General features: G+C 42.1%; 1 protein-coding gene across 4 annotated transcripts in view; it reads left to right on the top strand.

Annotated features, from left to right (window-relative positions):
- ZBED1 (zinc finger BED-type containing 1) overlaps positions 1 to 21,946 on the top strand; it is a 254,154-nt gene that overhangs the window by 84,309 nt on the left and 147,899 nt on the right. The window contains exon 5 of one of the 4 annotated variants that reach the window (XR_007770954.1): positions 926 to 2,542. The exons of the other annotated variants lie outside the window; for them this stretch is intronic. The gene's annotated coding sequence lies outside the window, so the exon portion shown is untranslated. Of the gene's footprint in view, positions 1 to 925; positions 2,543 to 21,946 lie in introns of those variants that run through there. 4 annotated transcript variants of the gene reach the window in all.

Below are 21,946 nucleotides of genomic sequence, written 5' to 3' on the forward strand. Positions count from 1 at the left end.
GAAGTTATCTTAGATTTACTTGATTGCAAGCAGGGGCGGCTCTATGAATTTTGCCGCCCCAAGCATGGGACCAGCGGACCCTCCGCAGGCACGCCTGTGGGAGGTCCACTGACGCCGCGGGACCAGCAGACCCTCCTCAGGCAAGCTGCCAAGGGCAGCCTGCCTGCCGCACTCGTGGCACCGGCAGAGCGCCTCCTGCGGCTTGCTGCCCCAAGCACGCTCTTGGCGTGCTGGGGTCTGGAGATGCCCCTGAGTGCAGGTGAGCACAGAATTTGACTCAATCACTTTGCTGTTTATGCTATCTGTGAATTTGGCCATTTGATTTCAACTGAACTATTCTGTGAGCAGAATTCGATCCTATTAGTATGCCGTTTTTCAAAAGATGAAATTTGAGACCTATTTATCCACTCCGTAATGATAATTGTTACTATCCTGATAATCTTCTACATAATTAACTTTCAAGCACTTTTAGTGGCATATATGCACTAAGCAGATAAAGTCTAATGAATGTATTGCTTAGAAAAAAAGTTTCATTAAAAGGGAGCTGTTCCCATTTAGGATAATTTATAATGACTTTCAAGGAAGAACATTTCAAGATTTATTGCTAAACAGATAAAGAAGATGTTTGAACAAAAGGCACATTGTAGCGACATGACCGTGAATTAGGACTCGTAGGTTGGGAACGTCTTAATTTCAGCCAATAATATGCATGAATGCCATCTATTTGCTTTCCTAGATGTCAAATTCGAATGACTAGGAAATATTTCTCTGTCATTAGCAGGCGATCTTAAGGGATTTCTCCTCTGAAATAGTGGAAGAGGTTGGGGTAGTAAGAGATGTGACTGGAATTAATCAAAGAAATTCTCTGTTGTGGAAATTCCTTTCCTAAATAAAATTTTATCATGAGTCTAATCTATTAATACAGGGAAAAATTTGCCTCTGGCAATTGAATGGTGTAAGGAGGGAGCCAGGAGCCTTCTCCTGTCCGTTCTACCCACTGTGTACAGCCACAGAGACTGCTGTCTCCTAGCATTTTAGGAGTGCATGTCATACCAAAGATGAGGAGAGGCTGGACAGATGCATGCAGATCACAACATCTTAAGGAGAGATGAAGTAAGGATCGTGCCTCTGAAGATACAGAGCTCCTGCTAATGTGGTACATGTTCACCCAGCCCCGACTGGCTCTGATTGTGAATGATGCAATCTGGTGCATGGCTATTACTTAGCAGTCTACTGCATCTTTCGACAGTGATAGAGAGCACCTCTTCTCTATCTCTGCTGCGGTTTTCTTACTACTCATAAATTCTGTTTATAATCTGTGTTTCAAATAGCAGTCCAATTAATTCTGTGGATTTAGTGTGCCATGTGTTATGATCATATTTTAATTTGAATTAGTTGTCACAGTAAATGTTGGGAAAGATTAATCTCAAACCTCTCCTTTTTAAGCTGTTTGTGATTAACGTGGTTTACGCCTAATTTTCCCCTTAACTTTTACGTTTGTCCCCTTGAGCTTAGTTGTTTTAACTCCAGGTCCCACACTGTGTTTATGAAGGCCTTCCCTTGGTATTATGCTAAGTAAAAGAATTCATGTTTATGCATAAACTTTTGATAATTTACAATTCCATCTTCATTCATGAATACAAATGGAGCATGAAAAGAGATTTTGTTGATATTTATATATTAATTTAATTCTTATGTATCTTTGTACTCAACAGGTCAAAGCCCATTTCATTTACACAGATATAAACCCAGAGAGACTGGGTTAGTAGAGTTGCTCTATATTTTTGCTGGCATCACCAAGAGCAGAATTTGTGCCAAAGACTTCTAAATTCCCACAGATCTCTCAAGTATGTGCATTTAGGCTATGTCTACACTTGGAGCTAAAGGAGTGATTCCCTCTTGCGAGATCTCATTGAGCTACTGCGATGTGGTAGCATGGGAAATGGTACAGGCTAGCCGCGCTGTGTACGCACACCCCTGAATCCTGTGGGCATGTGGTCGGGGTGGATACCCTGTGCCAACACTCACTGCTGCCATGCTACACTATTATTTTTAGCATGCTATTTCAATGAAAGCTGGTGAGAGAATCCTATCCCTAGCTCCAAGTGTTGATATGTCTTTACATTTCATTCAGTGCTGGTAACTGCATGTAAATATGAATCAATATATTTGCATTCTCACACAATTAGAACATCATTGTGGTGATTTCTAGCCTAGTGCTGGATTTTTTCAACCATATAACTACTAATATTAACAATACAAGTAAACATTTTAGCAAACATGTCCAATTAGCTACTATGAAATATTCTGATTCAGCAAAACCTCTAACAGGGTAAGCTTATATGTAAGTCTTTGTAGAAGCTTGACCAAAAAATGTATGATGGTTAGAACCCCTGTAAAGTTGAAAGAACTATGGATGGGGCTCTGCATTTGACCCCTGATGCCACTCACCCTACAATTGAAGAGCCCTTGATCTGTCAGGCAGGGAATATTTTAAGCAAATAAAAAGAACTTCTGATGGACCGAATGACAAACAAATCAATTTTCCATGCCTTTCTTCCATTTTACATAATACTGTAACATGAAAACATGTTCACCGTCAACAAGTATGTCTGTTTGTATGTGTTTGTTGCTTGCCTTTTAATTTTAAACTCATCAGTTTTTTAGGGAGTGTTTGAAACCATTTAAAAAACTTAGAATTTTTTGTTTTTTCCATGAGCCTTTTAACTTCTTAGAAATTAAGATGTGATGTTAATAGGATGGCAGTTCAAACACTAATAGAATTACACATATGGTTCATAGAGAGAAAAACAAGCTATAAATCTGGAGAGATAAAGGCAACATCTTTCAAATATAAAATGTATTCATAATGCAGACACCAGCTATAGCCATCAGTTTCTATAATTCCCATTTCCATTGGAAATGTGAAATGGAATTCATTATCAAGCTATGCTGTAAAGAAACCTGATTTTCTTTTATGTATTTTTTCCTAACTGATACTTGGAAATAACAAAACAAACCCATAACAAACAGTTATAGTTTTAGGCAGAGAAACAAAGTTCTTTAAGATATATAGAAATTATTTTCATATCCTAAATCATTGTGATGGGGTGGACTAGGTTTGGATTTCCCCTGCTGCAGGCCTCATGGCCCTTCCTCACCCTGCCCCAGAAAAGAGCAGAGGAGAAGTCCTCCAGGTAGCCTAGAGTGTCTGCAGAGAAGTAACCAATCAGAGTGGGTGCTGGAGTGACCAATCAAGGGCCATAAGGGCCATATAAAAAGAAGCAGCAGAAGCAGAGAAATCAGTTGCTGCCTGGAGCTTGCAGAGGGAGAACGGGATGCATGACTTGCTGGAAGAGCAGCAGGACCAAGGACAGCTCAGGCAGGACTGAACCCAGAAAACGCTGCTGAAGATCAGGTGCCTGGCTGGCTGGAAGAGCAGCAGGACCATAGACAGGTCAGTGCAGGCAGGCTGATCCCAGGGGACTAAGCCCAGACCCTAGCCTGACCAGGCAACAGTACCATGATGGGCCCTGCTGGTCTGGTTGAAGACTGAGCCCATGGAAGGCTGCCGAAAGGACACCAACTGAGGGTACCAAGATGGGCCCCTGGTGGGCTGTCAAAGAAGGCAGTGTCTCCAGGGGAAAGCCTTGCTGCTACGGCCCCATAGCAGAGCTGTGAGAAAGAACTAGAGACTGTATACCCCGGAAGGGGGGAAGTGTTTGTGACTCGGCCAGAGAACTGAGTCACTAAAGACCTGCCGAAAGAACCATTGGGGGGGGGGGGGCCTCGCAAGAGGTGGGTGCCAATGTTGTTGCAATCACATACATCTTTGTGTAGATATTAGGGGCTAATAATGTCCTAATGGAACCAGACTCTGGTGTTTAGAATTTCACTGATCACACTGTTCTTTTAGAGATGGACTAGGGAAAAGTAATTTAAAAATGAAATCACCTCTGGAAGACTTGAGAATTCTTCTGTTTCACTCTTCAAACATTTTGGTCCTCTTTTCCATCTCAAGAGACCTGGTGTCATGCAGGTGACCTTCCCGCTGATGGAAATGGTGCTGGATTTCATACCCTCCAAAGTTTGTCACTCTTTTTGGAAGCCCTGGAACCTATCACAAGAAAACAATGTGAGATACTCCAGACCTACCAGTTCAGAAGGAGATCTTAGTAGGGTCCTGAAAGACCGAGAGAGAAAAAAGGCAATTTTGTTTTGGTTTTTTCCTTCCAGGTCTCTTCCAAAGGCTGTTTTATATAGTCCTGTCTTCCATGGGTTATACACAGGTTTTGAAAAGTTCGCTTGTCCATAGAAATAGGAAGCTTTCCTGAGCAAATGCCTTCAACTTCTGCAGAATCCAAGCTTTCATTTTTTTAAATATTAAGAACCTGAGTTTCAGAAGTGTTGAGCATTCACAAGTCTAAGTGAAGTCAGTGGAAGCCACTGGTACCCAGACCTCTGAAAATCAGATCTTCCTACACTAGCACTAGTGGTTGTAAAGATAATATTCCAAATGTGAGCTAAAAGCTAGGTTTGCATAGAGATTTAGGTGTCTGCCTCATTAGGCACCTAATTTCAACATTTAGGCACCACTGACATTCACAAAATCACTCCTCAGCTATTGCCTAACTCCATAGGTGCCTAAATCCCCATAGGTGCCTAGGTTTCCACTGATGAGCAATTGCCAAGGCACCTAAGTCCTGATGCCACACCACAGCTAATGAGCTGCTTGCTCACACCTAAACCACAGCAGGATTTTCAAATTAAGCTCTCTCCCACCTATCTTACCAGATCAGTCCCTGCAAGCAGGTGTGATGAGAGCACATGTAACCCACACAGAATATAGATGTAGGGGTAAGTAGGCTGGGAATTTTTTGGGTGAGCTATCTGGTTGCAATGTATATGTTCCAGAACACCCAATAGCACAGTGATTAGGGTACTCCCCTGGGATTTGGGAAACCCAGGCTTGAATCACCACTCTGCCTGATTTGGAGCAGGGAGTTGACCCTAGGCCTGCCCAGGAGAATGCTCTAACCCCAAGGCTATTGCTATTTTATGGGGTCGCTCTCAATTTCTCTTGTTGAAACTCTTCCACATGGCATAAATAGCCAGTCATTGGAGCAGGGACTTGAACCTGACTTTCTCACATACCATATTAGTGTCCTTGCCATTGGGCTATAGCATCTTTCTCTCTCAATTTCAATGAATATTGAGGTTTTTGAAGCCCTGACTATATATACAAGTTCTTAGATTGTAAGTTGTTTGGGGCAGGGACCCTCCTTTAGTCCTGTGTTAGTACAGTACCTAGCACAATGGGATCTGGTCCATGACTGGGGCTCTTAGGCACCACCATAATCAGGGGTGGCTCCAGGCCCCACCACGCCAAGCGCATGCTTGGGGCGGCAAGCCGCGGGGGGTGCCCTTGCCATTGGGCTATAGTGTCTTTCTCTCTCAATTTCAATGAATATTGAGGTTTTTGAAGCCCTGACTATATATACAAGTTCTTAGATTGTAAGTTGTTTGGGGCAGGGACCCTCCTTTAGTCCTGTGTTAGTACAGTACCTAGCACCATGGGGTCTGGTCCATGACTGGGGCTCTTAGGCACCACCATAATCAGGGGTGGCTCCAGGCCCCAGCACGCCAAGCGCATGCTTGGGGTGGCAAGCTGCGGGGGGTGATCTGCCGGCCCCGTGAGGGTGGCAGGTAGGCTGCCTTTGTCTGTGTGCCTGCGGAGGGTCCGCTGGTCCTGCGGCTTTGGTGGACCTCCCACAGGCATGCCTGCGGATGGTCTGCTGGTCCCGCAGTTTCGGAGGACCTCCCGCAGGCGTGCCTGCGGGAAGTCCGCTGAAGCCCTGGGACCAGCGGACCCACCGCAGGCAAACTGCTGGAGGCAGCCTGCCTGCCGTGCTTGGGGTGGCAAAATCCTAGAGCCGCCCCTGACCACAATACAAATAGTACATTTTGACTATAATACAGCCTTTGAAAGCAGACTTTGGAGAAGGTGAAAGGACTTTGGAGAAGAAGATTAGGATTACATGAAGCATAGAACCTTTGCTCTAGTTCTACATTCCTAATGGCAACTGGGGTATTCATTTGCACTTCTAAATCCCTCACAGGCTATCTAAAGAGTTTCAGGAAATCCATAATAACTGAGCCTCCATTTTGCAGTGTTTTGTGAACCCCTTTACTATAAAACTGAGTTGGAAGAGAAAATCCTGCTAATGATATTTCCTTTAATGAAGCAGAAGAAACCTTGTGATGTAACATGAGTTGCATTGGATTCCTAATTCTAATGTCTGGATTTGCATTTTTGCTGTTTCATTGTGTGATGTTTCTGGGGGTGCGGGGTTGATGTCAACAGTCACCAGGGCCTGATTTATTTTGATTTCATACCCTTCATCCATATCTTGCTGGCAGACAGTCATTTATTTAACATTCTATGTACTCTAACCAAGATTACTATTGATTTCATGCTGCTTGACAAGAGTAGCTCTTCAGTACTGACCTGACTCAAGGTGACAAAATGAATCAAATCATTTTTCAAACATTTAGTTTGACCTAGTTGAAAAATAATTCTTGTCAGTTTTTTATCTCCCCAGTACAGAAATCTATAGACTTCGTATCCAGAAACAGTGCAAATCTCATGTACACAGGGGACTATTTGTCTATACCCTGGTGAAGAGAGGAGTAATCCTCAGAGAGGAGAAGGATATAAAAATAAAGGACAGTAACCTCCACAGGACCCTTTTCTCCTCCTTCCATCTCTCTACTTATGAGAACAACAGATCTCAAAGAACTGAACAAAGGAGGGAGTGGTCCCAGGCTGGAAAGGGACCCAGCCTGTGAAATATATTGCAGCTCATGCTGAGACAAACCTCTTGCTTTTAAGTCTATTTAGCCTGATGAAGTTTAGGAATTAGCTTGCATGTGTTTATCCCTTTATTTCTTTTGTAACCAATTCTGACTTTTATGCCTATCTTTCTCTAGTTGATAACTTGTTTTATTATTTTATTATTTTAACTAAACCAGTGCGTTTGAAATGTTTGGGAAATTTCTACTCAGGTCAACAGGGCTGGTACATATTCGTTACCATTTTTGGAATGATGGACTATTTATGAGCTTGGACAGTTCAGTGGGCTACTGCATGGTACAAGATGCACATTTCTAGGGGGCAAGGCTGGAACTGAGCGACATGTGGGTGTTGCCCTATATGTAATTCATGAATGGCTGGGCATAGCATTTGTGTACTTAGCTGGGAGTGACTTTGCGTGCTGGTGGCTGAGAGTGAGCAGAGCCTGGAGGGGTTTGCTGTTCACTAGCAACACAATGTAAAAAGCATCCAAGCCTGGAGTTAAGGGGACACAGCAGTTCAGGATGCACCCTGGGGAATGTCACAGTAGCTATAGAGTCAGTCTCTCTCTCGCGCTCTCTCTCACACTATAGAGGCCTGGACCCCTGAAAAGCTCATGTTAGATCCAGAAATGGGTATATCAATGCAATTCCATTTTCTCAAACACGTCTGAAAGCTTTTTTTCAAAATTTATTGAGAAATGGAGGTGTTCTCCTCTGGACAGCACTACCTTCAAGTGAGGCTAAGCCCAGTTTCAGTCAAACCTGGCCATATTTTATGGCTCTTGCATTGAAATCATGGAAAATTCATGATTTTGCATAGCTTCGAAGGAAAACTAGGGAAATCCCTGTGCTTTCACAGACTTTCCCTTTGAGATTTTCTGTCTGAACCCAAAGTTCAAAGGAAATCTTGAGTGTTGTGAACCCATGTATGTTGAAACCAAAGAAAATGGGCAAATGGAAGGTGAAAGATGGCAGAAAATCCTCTCATACCATTAATGTTGAGCATCTTTTCCTCTGTGTACCCTATTTTTAGGTTATAATGCCCCCATCAGACTTTCTTCATCAAAGAGAACAATGTAAGCTAACAGCCACAGACCTACACTAGCTAATTATCTCAAGACAGTGATATATAAAATGATGAAATCTAGGTTTCAAATGGGATGCTTTTATACTACCAAGTTTGAGAATGTGAATATGTTTTGACTAAATCTGTAGGCCTCATGTTTTGGAGTGTTGAAAATGTCATTTACTCATTACGGAGCAGAAAGGGATTTACTTTCAGCTATTTGATAGCCCACATTGAAGAGGAACAGGTATGGGACTTAAGGCATCTGTTCATGGCAGGTTGCATCTTCTGTGTGTTGCACAGCTGTAAAGGGGTTTTCCTGTTCCCCAAGGCAGTGGGGAATTCTCGGGTAGGGGAAAAGACTTTCTGGCCATTCTCCTTGCACAAGTGTATTGGGGATTTGATGTAAGTGGGTTAGAGATCATTGTGGCCTGGAGAACAGAACAGGATCAGTGGTCTGTGTAAAGGAGTTTCCTCTCTTCTGGGTCCTTCAGATCCCTCCCAAACCTAGCTGTTCTCTGCAGTGAGATGAATCCCACTGGGAGAACTAGCGCTCTTAGTCATCTTTCTCTATTTGTATTCCCATCTGAATGCCGAACAGCCACATTCTTTAGAGTTCCATTGAATTTATGAGGATCTGGTCCATTTTTATGAATTCTGCGTGAATACAGTTGTGTGAAAGTCTAGCCTGTAAAGGCTACATTCAAAATACAATCTCTTCAGTTTTATTCCCACCCCCCCACACACACACATTTATGGGGATAATATTTTGAAACAAAACACCACTTTCAAATTTCCCACCTTCAAATTATAATATGTATAGACCATGTCCTGAAGTTGGCAGGTAATGAATTAACCCCTTTCCTTCAGCTGGAAGAACTGCTGCCTGCTCTGAGCCCGGTGATTTGCAAAGCAGTAGGGCTGGGCTTGCTATAGGGAATTAATTTCCTTCAGCACACAATAAAAGGCACACGCTGTGGAGAGTTCAGGCTCAGTCTGGCATGATGAGTCTGAGAGGAAGATAACATAGGAAGTAGGCAGGAACCTGCGAACTAGAATTTGTGCATTTTGTACAGCTTCACCATATCCCCATCCAGCTAGTCAGTGAAGATGCAAGTTGTTTTGATTCTGCAGATTGTCTTCACTGTTCTAGTGCCTCTCCAGGCAACTTCAGAAGCTCTTTAGGCATTATTGGCACAGCAGTCCAGCATGCAGCCAATGAAAACAGCTTAATAGTGTGAAAAACATATATACATTGGCTTATTTGAATACTTTATGGGGAGAAACTCAAATCTAGGGGACAGTTGTTCTATGAAAATGTCCTTATTTGTCTATAACCCATCGACCATCCTTTCCAAATTGAGCTCTTCATTCTGGCCAGATTCTCTCCTGATATAACTCAGTTGACTTCATTGGGTCCAAGCAGGGGCTGGCATCCAACCACACTAAACAACTTGTAGAATTGATACAATTCTTTCAGTTTATGTCAGTCTTTCACAAAGGAGAAGTAGAGGGAAAAAATGTTTAAAATAGGAAATGATGGAAAACCCATAAAAACTGGCAGGGGAGAGGGGGCAGGATCAGAGGCAGATGTAGTGTCTGAAAGATCTTCTAACTCTCTCTCTTTCTTTTTTTTTTTAATCAGCTTGATTTCAGGTTAAGTGTGTCCCTCGGTATTATCTAAAGAAATTAGGCCTTTTAATAGTTAACTGCAGTGATCATTGCCTAGCACAGTGAGAAAAGGCCGCTTCTAACCCATAATATTGTTTCTTTCTGTTTGACCACATGTAACCACCAGATAGGATGATGAGTGATTGGTGATGTCAAAGGTATCCTGTATCATTGGGGTGATGTAAATTTGTGTCCTGTGATAATATATTTCCACTATTTAAAAAGTGATTAGTTTTACTAGGTTTATTATTGTAATACTATAAATCGATTTCCTTGATCAGTAGATGAATTAAAGTTATTTATGTATTTTATTCATATTATGGTAGTGCACAAAGTCAGGATTGGGGGCCCATTGCACTCCATCTCTAAAAAGAAGACAAGGGGCCAGATTTAAAATGGTGTTGCCTTTATAAATCTCTGGTCCATGGTCCTTGCCCTAAAGACCTCACAATGTAAAGAGACAAAATGGGCTGAAAATGAGAGGAAAGGAGCACAGCATGCAAACAGAGTACTCAGAATGAAGGGTAAAAAACACCATGTTAATCCTATGTTCATTCATTGGTCATTTTTTAGATTGTATTTTTAAATCCAGGCAGGATGAGGGAATGGGGAAGGTGGGGAGGGACTGAACTGGTAGGAGCAAAGGATTAAAGAAGAGATAGGGAAGAGGGTACAAGATGAGAAGGGTAAAGAAGGAGGGAAAGAGCATGTGAGTTGAGGGAGGGAACTTGTGGCAAGACCGTGAGGGAGACACATGGGAGGAGGCTGGAGCAAATAGCTACTTAACAGAGAGGAAAGAATATGTGTTGGTAATTTAACATGCACAATTTCTGAAATTTGAGGAGGCCCATTGTGTTTTGTTCCAGAGTGGATGGAGGAGCAGACAGCAAGGAGTATGCGTGTGAGTGGGTGGGTGGGAGGGATGGCAGAGCAATTTGAACTAGCAGGTATTGGACACATTTTTAAAATTGTACTTTTATGTGCTGGATGAAATTCACTCAATTCAGAGAACTAGCACAAAGCTCTGTATAAATCCTACGTAAGCCCTCAGGGGAACATTTAAGACTTTGTTCTAGCCCTCTCCTTTAATATCATACCCAATTTAAATAAGACTAATTTTACATCTTTCTTTCCACTGCCTCTTGTTTCACATACTGTAATTTTTCTGTATTCTAAATTGTTTTGCATCCCTTGCATCATCATAATGTGTCCATTCCTCTTTTATTATTTATTTGTGAATGAGAAATCTGTTCTTTCTAATACATATCTTACAGCATTTTTTTTAAATGATGGTAAGTTACCTATCAACACACTTACAAGAAAGAGTCCTGTACATACTCTGTTTTTATTTAATGCCAGCATACAGCAAATATTGCCGGAAACAGCCTGTACTTTATTTCACTCATTCATTTCCAATGCAAAATTGATCACAATTTCATGGTCAGAAAATTATACATTCTTTTGATATGAGAACTATGTGGTTTGCCACTCTGCATGTCACTTCCAATTTCTTAGTTTTTATTTAGCTGCTGTTCCACTGGATTCTCAAATGGAGGCATGAATATATAAACTAGCCATTAGAAAGAGACTCCTTGATCATTTCCACAGGATTTTTGTGGTAACACACTGAAGAGATGAGTCCCACGATAGTCTTTGCTTTGGCATCTATTCTATCAGTTAATTTTGTAGCTGTCACATTTCAAAAAAGAAAATAAGGGAGAGACATATCATGTCCAAAGGATATGTTTGTCCTGGCAAGGAATGTTATTCCTTTGGTGGCCAAGAGGCAGAAATAACTTCAATTAGGTTTTAATTGGAAACCACCAACCTCTGATTAAATCACAGCTTCAACATGCTGAAAGAAACAAACTTTCCCTGAAATGGAAGGCAATAATTTATTATGTTGCTGTGTTTCTCTTTCCTATCCTCCACTTTTTTCCTGTCTGTATCTTGAGTCGTCTTAAGTCTTTGCATATTCATGGATTTTCCTCAGCCTCACTTCATATAACAACACCCTTTAAAGTGTGTTGGGATTCATCCTCTGAAATGCTCTCTGGCATGTTTTCCTTTCTTATTTGCCCTGTCTTTTTGTCTCCTTTGGTCCTGATCTCTTTCCTATTGAAGTTCATGGAAAGTTGCCCCTTGCCTTCAATGGGCTTAGGATCATTTCCATTGTTCAGATCCCATTCCCGCCTAACATCTTCTCCATTATCTCTACTTTCAATTCCACAGTCTCTGCTTGTCTGCTCATGCCAGTCATCTTCTGCTGCTCCTTCCTAGTGCTCAGCTCTCACCTTCCTCTTATCTCTATTTGTGCTTCTAGATTGTTCCGGGTGATGCCATCTTCTTATTTACAGGTCAAAAAACTGAGTGACATTGCCAAAAATAAGGTAGAAATGGATCAAGAGGGAATCTTGTTCATTAAAAAAGGTTCTTAAAATGGTGTATTCTAGAGGCCACTTCTAAAGTAGAGTGTGCATCCAGAAGGCCAATATCAGGAAGAAATAATGAGCCAGCACTTGGACTCATAAACCTGCCCTTCCAGATACAGTTATTAATCCCTATGTTTTTGGCAGTGCCCTTCACCAGTTCCCTGTAAACCTGGATCCTCCCATGTTTTGTCCTCAGAGCTCTTGTTCTCATTTACTACAGCAGTGGCAGTGATACTCACCAGAAATTTTTGAGTGCTGTTTTCACTGTAGCTTAGTGCCTCTTCAGGTGATTTCAGATGCTCTGGAGATATTATTAATGCTGCAGAGCAGCATGCAGCAAGTGAAAAAGCTTAACAGTATGAAAAACATACGTACATTTTAGGGGGACCCCCAATGTGGCGGGACAGTTCTACTCTGCAAATGGTGACCTTGTTAGCTTATGGCAAATAACCATCCTTTCCAAAGCTCCAACCTGGCCTCTTCACCATGAGACAAATTCTCTGTTGGTGTAATTCAGTTGATTTCATTAGACTTATACCAGCAGAGAATCTGGCCTGCTGAGTTTCTGTAGTAGCCAGGCAATCTGCAGGAATGTGCTTGAGACTAGCAAGTTCCTCTTCTGGCTCTATCGGTGAACTCATAATATTGTATTTTATTCGTTTTTATTTTCTTGTAATGTGGCCACCTTTACAAAACATTAAGATGGGAGGGGGAAAAAACACACACTAGTGAAATGGAGATACAGTCAGGTAACCACTCAAAGGGATGTTGTGAGGGTAAGGGCCCAAGACACCTTATCTGAGCATGTGATGTGGAACTACAGTGTGTCCCTAGAAATTCAAAACATAGAGGCTATGGCCTGGTTACAGGCAGTGTGGATTTGAGTGATTAAGCCAGGAGAAGCAGTTGTGTGACCCTGAAAGAAAGCAAAGTCAGAGAGGCAACCTTTCCTTGTGTACAGTAGAAGCTGGAGGGACCCACTTGGAGTTTCTGAGAAAAGAAGCTGTCTGTACATTGCTATTGTTGCTTGGGAAAATGAGACTTTGTGTCTGTACTTGTGAAGAATCAGATTAGTGTCACCAATCTCTCATCCAGTCAGAACCACCTCACAATGCACTGAATTTCAGTTTTCCGTTCAGCCTAAAGAGGCAACAATATTAAAACTGCAATTCCTAACAATAACATAAGCTATAACAAAGACCTCAGAAAACCAGTAGCTGAGCTTACAAAACCGAAGCCTTACTCAGAAAACGTAACTTAAAATCTCTATCCCTCAGTTTCCCCAAGAATCCCCTTTCCCTAAACACTTACTCATCAAAACAGTTCTGTAGAGTCTCATCAGCATACTTAAAACACTTCAAACTGTATCTCCTTACTACCCCTTGTAATTACCTCATTTCCACATTGAATAGGAAAGGTGAAAGAGTGGAAACTGTGACTGCCTTCTAAAAGTTCCAAGGTAGGCTGAGGTTGACCAGAAGTATCTTCCAGTTTCTTTCTTGAGAGAAAATAAAGAGTGTAGCTCTATTCCTCACTAGCAGGGCTCAGGCAAGTCAAAATCACCTCCTTCATAATCAATGGCCTCAGGCAACTGATATATCTAATAACGTGTCCAGGGGCACCTGACCTTCATCCATTGCCAGGAGGAAATCTTCTTATGGCTTTTGCATCCAGAAAACTATGATTACAATGGATAATTTAACTATTAGATTATTACATCTAAATAGTTACTAACCTTTTGGAAGACGAGCGTCTTGCATTTTACTTTAGTAAATTACAGCTTTTCAGGTGCAATCCCAGCTTCACTCAAATCCATGGCAAAACTCTCATTGACTTCAATGGAGCCAGGATTTCACTGCCATAATTTAGGAAGGTACAATGCATCTCCAGGTCATCCAGGATCTTGTCATTATCAGGCAGTTATGCCAGGTTTATTAGAGAAAAAAAAAACTTTAATAATTTATCTGGACAATTATTCAATCCTATATCGGAAAGGATAGAATTTCTGATCCCAGCTGGCTATTAATTTATGCTGTGAAGCATGAAGTCTGATGGCCTTTATAATTTGAATCATAGTACAAGTACATGCAGATGTTATCCTTATTAAAGTACATAATTATCACTTAAAAAAATTACAAACCTAAATGTCTATTTTCTGAGGCAGTGAGATTTCCATTTCAACTGTACATTGTATGACTTTTTTTTATATTTTCAATGTTAAAACAATTTACAGAAATTGCAAGATTTTTGAAAAATCGAAACTAGGGCTGTCGATTAATCATAGTTAACTCATGTGATTAACTCAAACATTAATCACGATTAATCACAGTTTTAATTGCACTGCTTAACAATAGAAAACCAATTGAAATTTATTAAATATTTTGGATGTTTTTCTACATTTTCATGTATATTGTAGTCTACGTTGTAATTGAAATCAAAGTGTATATTCTTGATTACAAATATTTGCACTGAGATTTTTCAGTTGACCTCATACAAGTACTGTAGTGCAATCTCTGTGTTGTGAAAGTGTAATTTACAAATGTAGAGTTTTTTTTATTACATAACTGCACTCAGAAATAAAACTTCAGAGCCTACAAGTCCACTCAGTCCTAAGTCTTGTTCAGCCAATCACTAAGACAAACAAGTTTGTTTACATTTACAGGAAATAATATTGTCCTCTTGTTATTTACAATGTCACCAGAAAGTGAGAACAGGCATTTGCATGGCACTTTTGTAGCCAGTATTGCAAGGTATTTACGTGCCAGATATGCTAAACATTCGTATGCCTCTTCATGTTTCAGCCACCATTCCAGAGGACATGCTTCCATGCTGATGATGCTCATTAAAAAAATAATGTGTTAACTAAATCTGTGACTAAACTGCAGAGACCAAACCACCAAAAAAGAAAATCAACCTTCTGCCGGTGGCATCTGACTCAGATAATGAAAACGAACATACGTTGGTATGCACTGCTTTGGATTGTTATTGAGCAGAACCTGTCATCAGCATTGATGCATGTCCCCTGCAATGATGGTTGAAGCATGAAGGGACATATAAATCTTTAGCACATCTGGCATGTAAATATTTTGCAATTGTTGTTCGTTTTAAGACCACTTTTCCTGCAGATTTGACAAAATGTGAAAGGTACTAATGTAAGATTTCTAAAGAGAGCTGCAGCACTTGACCCAAGGTTTAAGAATCTGAAGTGCCTTCCAGAATTTGAGAGGGATGAGGTGTGGAGCCAGAGGCGGCACTAGACATTTCGCCGCCCCAAGCATGGCAGCATGCCGCGGGGGGTGCTTTGCCGGTTGCTGGGAATGCGGCAGGCAGCTCTAGTGGACCTCCTGCAGGTGTGCCTGCGGAGGGTCCACTGGTTCTGCGGCCCGCTGGTCCTGCTGCTCCGGTGGACCTCCCGCAGGTGTGTCTGCTGAGGGTCCGCTGGTCCACAGGAGCCGCGGGACCAGCGAACCCTCCGCAGGCACGCCTGCAGGAGGTCCACCGGAGCCGTCTGCCACCCTCCCGGCGACCGGAAGAGCGCCCCCCGTGGCATGCCGCCCCAAGTACGCGCTTGGCATGCTGGGGCCTGGAGCCGCCCCTAGGTGGAGCATGCTTTCAGAAATCTGAAAAGAGCAACACTCCGATGCGGAAACTACAGAACCTGAACCAGGAAAAAAGAAAATCAACCTTCTACTGGTAGCAGCTGACTCAGAGGATGAAAATGATGCCAGCTACAGCAGTGCCATGAGAACACCTGTTCTCACTTTCAGGTGACATTGTAAACAAGAAGCAGGCAGCGGGATAGCTCAATGGTTTGAGCGTTGGCCTGTTAAACCCACGGTTGTGAGTTCAATCCTTGAGGGGGCCACTTAGGGATCTGGGGCAAAAATCAGTACTTGGTCCTGGTAGTGAAGGAGGGGGCTGGACTCAATGACCTTTCAAGGTCCCTTCCAGTTCTAGGAGATAGGTATGGCTCCTATTCAACTTTTTTTTTTTTTTTTATCTCCTGCAAGTGTAAACAAACTTGTTTGAGCGATTGGCTGAACAAGAAGTAGGACTGAGTGGACTTGCAGGCTCTAAAATGTTACATTGTTTTGTTTTTTAATGCATTTTTTGTATGTAATTCTACATTTGTAAGTTCTACTTTCATGATAAAGAGATTGCACTATAGTATTTGTATTAGGTGAACTGAAAAATACTATTTATTTTGTTTTACAGTGCAAATATTTGTAATAAAAATAAAGTGAACACTGTACACTTTGTATTCTATGTTGTAACTGAAATCAATATATTTGAAAATATAAAAAAAATCACAAAATATTTAAATAAATTGTACAGTATTGTACTATTATTATTTAAGAAAATGTGATTAATTTTTAATCACTTGACAGCTCTAATAGAAACCTGAAGTTAGGCTCCTAAATCCTTTTTAGGCTCCAAAATAAGTGGTGTGATTTTTCAGATGTCCTAAACACCCAGTAAATCTAATCTGCTTCAATGGGATCTGCTTTTTCAGCACTGTTGAAAATCAGGCCCCTTATACTGGTGTCTAAATAAAGACTTAAGAGCTTAATTAGAGTTTTTATTTTCAAAACTCGTGGCCAGTGATGTTACCTTTTAATTTATTTGAATCACCTCATGTTCTTGTAGTATTGGACCGAGTGCTTGACCCTCAACTATGTTAATGTTTTCTCTCTTCAGCACGGGCATAAGCAGACTGGAGTCTATCAGAGTTGTGCCTTATGTTCTGCGGCTGAATTCAGCCTCAGCACTTTTAAAATAAGTCCTATTCTTGTTAGCTGCATTGGCCTAGTACCTAAGGAACCATATCATGGTTCAAGCACCATGGTGCTAGGCACTGCCACGCCCCCCCCCCCCAATCCCCTCCAAGGGCTCTTATGGAAGTCTCCCTTCCCTCATGCCTGCAATGATTTTTGTGACCTTCTCTTGCTTGGGACTATTTATACTTCTGCCCTATTTATACTTGAGCACAGATTCACATTTTTAATAACATTTCCTTTTTTACAGTACTTTTATCCCCACCCCCACCCTGTCTTCTGCATTTTGGCAGTCAACATCTTTAGATGAGCTGTTTAGATCTCTACCCTGAAAATGACACTAATCCAGAACTTTGGTTGTTTAATTTGTTCCTTCAACTGTGAAATACTTTGCACTTGTCTGCCTTGAATTTTATCTGCCATGCGTTGCCCAACAACCTGGTTTTGTTTGGTCCTTCAGAAGTGCCTGACAATCCTCCCCAGTATTGACTAAACTGCACATTTTGTAAATTGTCATCAACTTTCACTACTTATCTATTTAGCCCATTTTACAGATAATTCATATTATATATATATATATATATTTTTGGCAGAGATCCACTTGCTTAGGTACAAAGCAGCTAAAGCACCATTTCCCTAGAGAGTGTCAAGCCATTCAGGAGTAGCAGCAGACAGGAAATTGGTCCATTCCCGATGAACATCATCATTAGTCTTTCTTGAGACTCGCGTGCAGACTGAAAGGCAGCTGCAGCTCCCCTCAGGGCCCACACAAACATTCAGTGAAACTTTCAAAACCTGACTTTTTAGTTATGTGCATACAGAATATTCAAATAAACCAAATGCAACCCCAACAAGACCAATTTGTCTGTCTCAGATCAGCTTTTGCTTTTAATCGCAGGCTCCTCCTTGTGAAAATTTTGGCCTTGGCCCTTGCTCTTGCTATTGAACTCAATTGCAAAATTCTAATTGAATTCAGTGGTGCCCAATCAGGCCTTTAGAATCATAGATGAACATTTTCAGCCCTGGATGTACATATATAGGTTCCTAAATAGAGGACTGACTTTCAGAAATGCTGAGCACCCACAAATTCATTGAAGTCAGCTTTGCTCCTCTTACTTTTAGGAGCCAACCTGTACATGTAGCAATCTAACTTTAGGCACCAAGGATTTAAAATGTTGGCTATGCATGTTAGGGATAGAACAAAATTTGATCATGTAGGGCCTTCCACTGAAATTCAGGATTGTGGCCCACAGTACATTTTCTCAAGATTTGTCCAGACTAATCTTAAAAGTCACAAAAAATAGAGCTTTACTACTTGTCTTCTGTCTTGCACAACTTAAAAGATCACAGTTTTCAGGTAATTTTTCCTCAAATTCGGCCTAGAATTTCTCTCCTTTAATTTCATCCTATTACTCCTAATCCGAACACCATGGATTATAATATAAAAAGCTGACATCTCTAAGGTAGAGTCACTGATTCAAAAGGACACTTTCATGTCCAATGAATTGGTTGGAAGCATCAGGAGAGGGATAGGAATGGGGAAATGAAACACTGGGAACACCTTGTAGGGTTGAGAGAGGTTGGCCTATCTAAATCAGTGGTTTTCAACCTTGTTTCATTTGCAGATCCCTAAAAAATTTCAAACGGAAATGCTAGACCCTTTTGGAAATCTTAGACATAGGGTATGTCTACACTATGGGATTAGTCTGATTTTACATAAACCGGTTTTGTAAAACAGATTGTATAAAGTCGAGTGCATGCAGCCACACTAAGCACATTAATTCGGCCATGTGCGTCCATGATCCGAGGCTAGCGTCGATTTCCGGAGCATTGCACTGTGGGTAGCTATTCTGTAGCTATCCCATAGTTCCCGCAGTCTCCCCGACCCCTTGGAATTCTGGGTTCAGATCCCAGTGCCTGATGGGGCAAAAATCATTGTCGTGGGTGGTTCTGGGTAAATGTCATCACTCATTCCTTCCTCCGGGAAAACAAAGGCAGACAATCATTTCGCACCCTTTTTCCCTGGATTGCTCTGGCAGACACCAAAGCACGGCAACCATGGAGCCTGTTCAGCTTTTTTTTTTACTGTCACCGTATGTATATTGGATGGCGCTGACAGAGGCATTACTGCAGCACTACACAGCAGCATTCGTTTGCTTTTGCAGGAGAGCAGAGACGGTTATCCGTCGTTCTGTACCGTCTGCTGCCATTATAAATTGGCAATAAGATGATGGTTATCTGTCGTTCTGTACTGTCTGCTGCTATCATGGGTGCCCCTGGCTGAGGTCGGCCGGGGGCGCAAAGGCAAAGCTGGGAATGACTCCCTGAGTCAATCCCTCCTTTATGGTTTCTAAAAATAGTCAGTCCTGCCTAGAATATGGGGCAAGTGTACTAGAGAACCAGTGTATCAGAGAGCACAGCTGCTCCGTGTCAGATCCTGCAGAAATGATGAGCTGCATGCCATTCATGCGGGGTGCCCCTGCAACATCCCCACCCATTGCTTCCCTCCTCTCCCAACCTTCCTGGACTACCTTGGCAGTGTCCCCCCCATTTGTGTCATGAAATTATAAAGAATGCAGGAATAAGAAACAGTGACTTGTTAGTGAGATAAAATGAGGGGGAGGCAGCCTCCCACTGCTATGACAGTCCGGGCAGGACATTAAGCGGTGTGGGGGAGAGGAGCCCAGCATTCCGCTGCTATGATAGTCCAGGCAGTACAGAATCTTTTCTTTACACATGAAAGGGAGGGGGCTGATGGAGCTCAGCCCCCAGTTGCTATGATGAGGACGGTTACCAGCCATTCTGTCCCATCTACTGGGAATGACCAGGAATCATTCCTATTTTTACCCAGGCGCCCCCGGCCAGCCTCACCCGAGGCCAGCCAGGAGCACTCACGGGCTGATGGTGACGATGGATAGCAGTTAAATTGTACTGTCTGCCACCGGGGAGGGGAGAAGAGCGGATACTGCTCTTCACTGCTGCAGCATCGTGTCTACAACCAGCATTCAGTAGACATAGGGTGACATTGGAAAAAAGTCATGAAACGATTTCTTTCCCTTTTCTTTCACATAGTGGGGGGAGGGAGTAAATTGACAAGCTATACCCTGAACCACCCCGGACAATGTGTTTGAACCTACAGGCACTGGGAGCTCAGCCAAGAATGCAAATACTTTTCGGAGACTGCTGTGGACTGTGGGATAGCTGGAGTCGTCAGTACCTCCTCCCTCCCTCCATGAGCATCCATTTGATTCTTTGGCTTTCTGTTACGCTTGTCACGCAGCACTGTGTAGTCTGGAGATATTTTTTCAAACGCTTTGGCATTTCGTCTTCTGTAACGGAGCTCTGATAGAACAGATTTGTCTCCTCATACAGCGATCAGGTCCAGTATCTCCCGTACGGTCCATGTGGAGCTCTTTTTGGATTTGGGACTGCATCGCCACCCATGCTGATCAGAGCTCCACGCTGGGCAAACAGGAAATGTAATTCAAAGTTTTGCGGGGCTTTTCCTGTTTACTTGGCCACTGCATCCGAGTTCAGATTGCTGTCCAGAGCGGTCACAGTGGTGCACTGTGGGATACCGCCCGGAGGCCAATACCGTCGATTTACGGCCACACTAACCCTAATCTGATATGATAATACCGATTTTTAGCGCTACTTCTCTCGTCGGGGAGGAGTACAGAAACTGATTTAAAGAGCCCTTTATATCGATATAAAGGGCCTCGTAATGTGGACGGGTGCACCATTAAATCGGTTTAACGCTGCTAAAATCGGTTTAAATGCGTAGTGTAGACCAGGCCATAGTCTGCGGACTCCCAGGGGTCCGTGGCCCACAGGTTGAAAACCACTGATCCAAATGATAAAACTCGGAAAGTGAAAAGAATGAGTCTCTTTTTCTTGTGCTCATTCTATGCTAGACATTTTTCTTTTTTTGTAATGTTTACATTTAACTTTGTGACAGTGTCTGAAAGCTACATTTCGTTAAATGAAGCAGACAAAAACATAAATTAAGATTAATTATGGCTGTGGAATTTTTCTCCAGTTAACTGAAAAGAGATGTTCACTAAATTGATAAGCATTGTTTTATTTCTTCAGGAACATGTCAAGATTCCCAAAGATAAGCTTTTATTGACCTTTCCAAATCCAGTTTTTGCTGCCTTATTTACCTTTTTTAATTAAGAGTTGGCAGGAGAAAAAATAGTATTGACTCATTTCTGAGTTGATACAATCTTAATGGAGAGTGCCAGTTCTCATGCTGACATTGATAACCTTGTTTTCACAATATTAAAGCAAGTTTAAAAGCCATATCATACTCTCCCATGGCAGAACACACGGGCAAGGGCTCAGAAGTGTTCACAAGGTTTGCTTTATGGTATTTACACAAACACTCTGCAATAGGGTGTGGTTTGGGAACCTGTGGAGGAAGTCCAGGAGCCACCCTACAAACTCCTGGACATTCTACAGAGTGCTGGACCTGGTAGTGTTTATTCATCCTGCCCCAAACTTCTTGGTGGTGCAAGCCACCATGGAAAGGAGAAGACAACAGCAAAGCAGATCTACCCCTTCAGCTAAGGAAGCATAACACCTGGATCTTCTGGGGAGGAAGCTATTTTCATCAATCAACTTGCACTTCCGAGTAGCTAGTTATCAAGCTTTACTGCTAAAGTATGATTTTTGTCAACTAGTCCAAGTTTTTGGAATTTAGAGGCAAGCTCCCGCAGGAAGACAGCATAATTCCAGGTTCTTATTGAGGAAGGTAGGCTGGTGGTCAATCATCTCTTCAGGCAGCAGGAGATGCAGCTGATACAAGATCAAGATCAATGGCAACTGCCATTGTGATGTGACAGGAGTCTTGGCATCATGCCTCAGAGTTCCCCAGAGAAGTACAAGTGACTGTGGAGGACTTACCCTTTGAAGGGGACCTTTTTTTGAGTCATTAGACTCATTAAAAGACTTAAGGGTGGTTCTCTTTACCTTGAGTAAGTACAATTGAGCTCCCAAGAGGAAATAGCAGACCTAGGATGCTAACCCAGCCTTTTTACCATCAGAGAGGGTACAAATGCCTAAAAAGAAAATGGTTCTTCCTCTTTTCATCCTCCATCACCAGGGAAGAAATACTTTTGATGGGATTTCTGAGAGTTGTGAATCAA

Source organism: Gopherus flavomarginatus, chromosome 1 (genome assembly GCF_025201925.1).
Source record: "Gopherus flavomarginatus isolate rGopFla2 chromosome 1, rGopFla2.mat.asm, whole genome shotgun sequence".
Classification (NCBI taxonomy): Eukaryota; Metazoa; Chordata; order Testudines; family Testudinidae; genus Gopherus; species Gopherus flavomarginatus.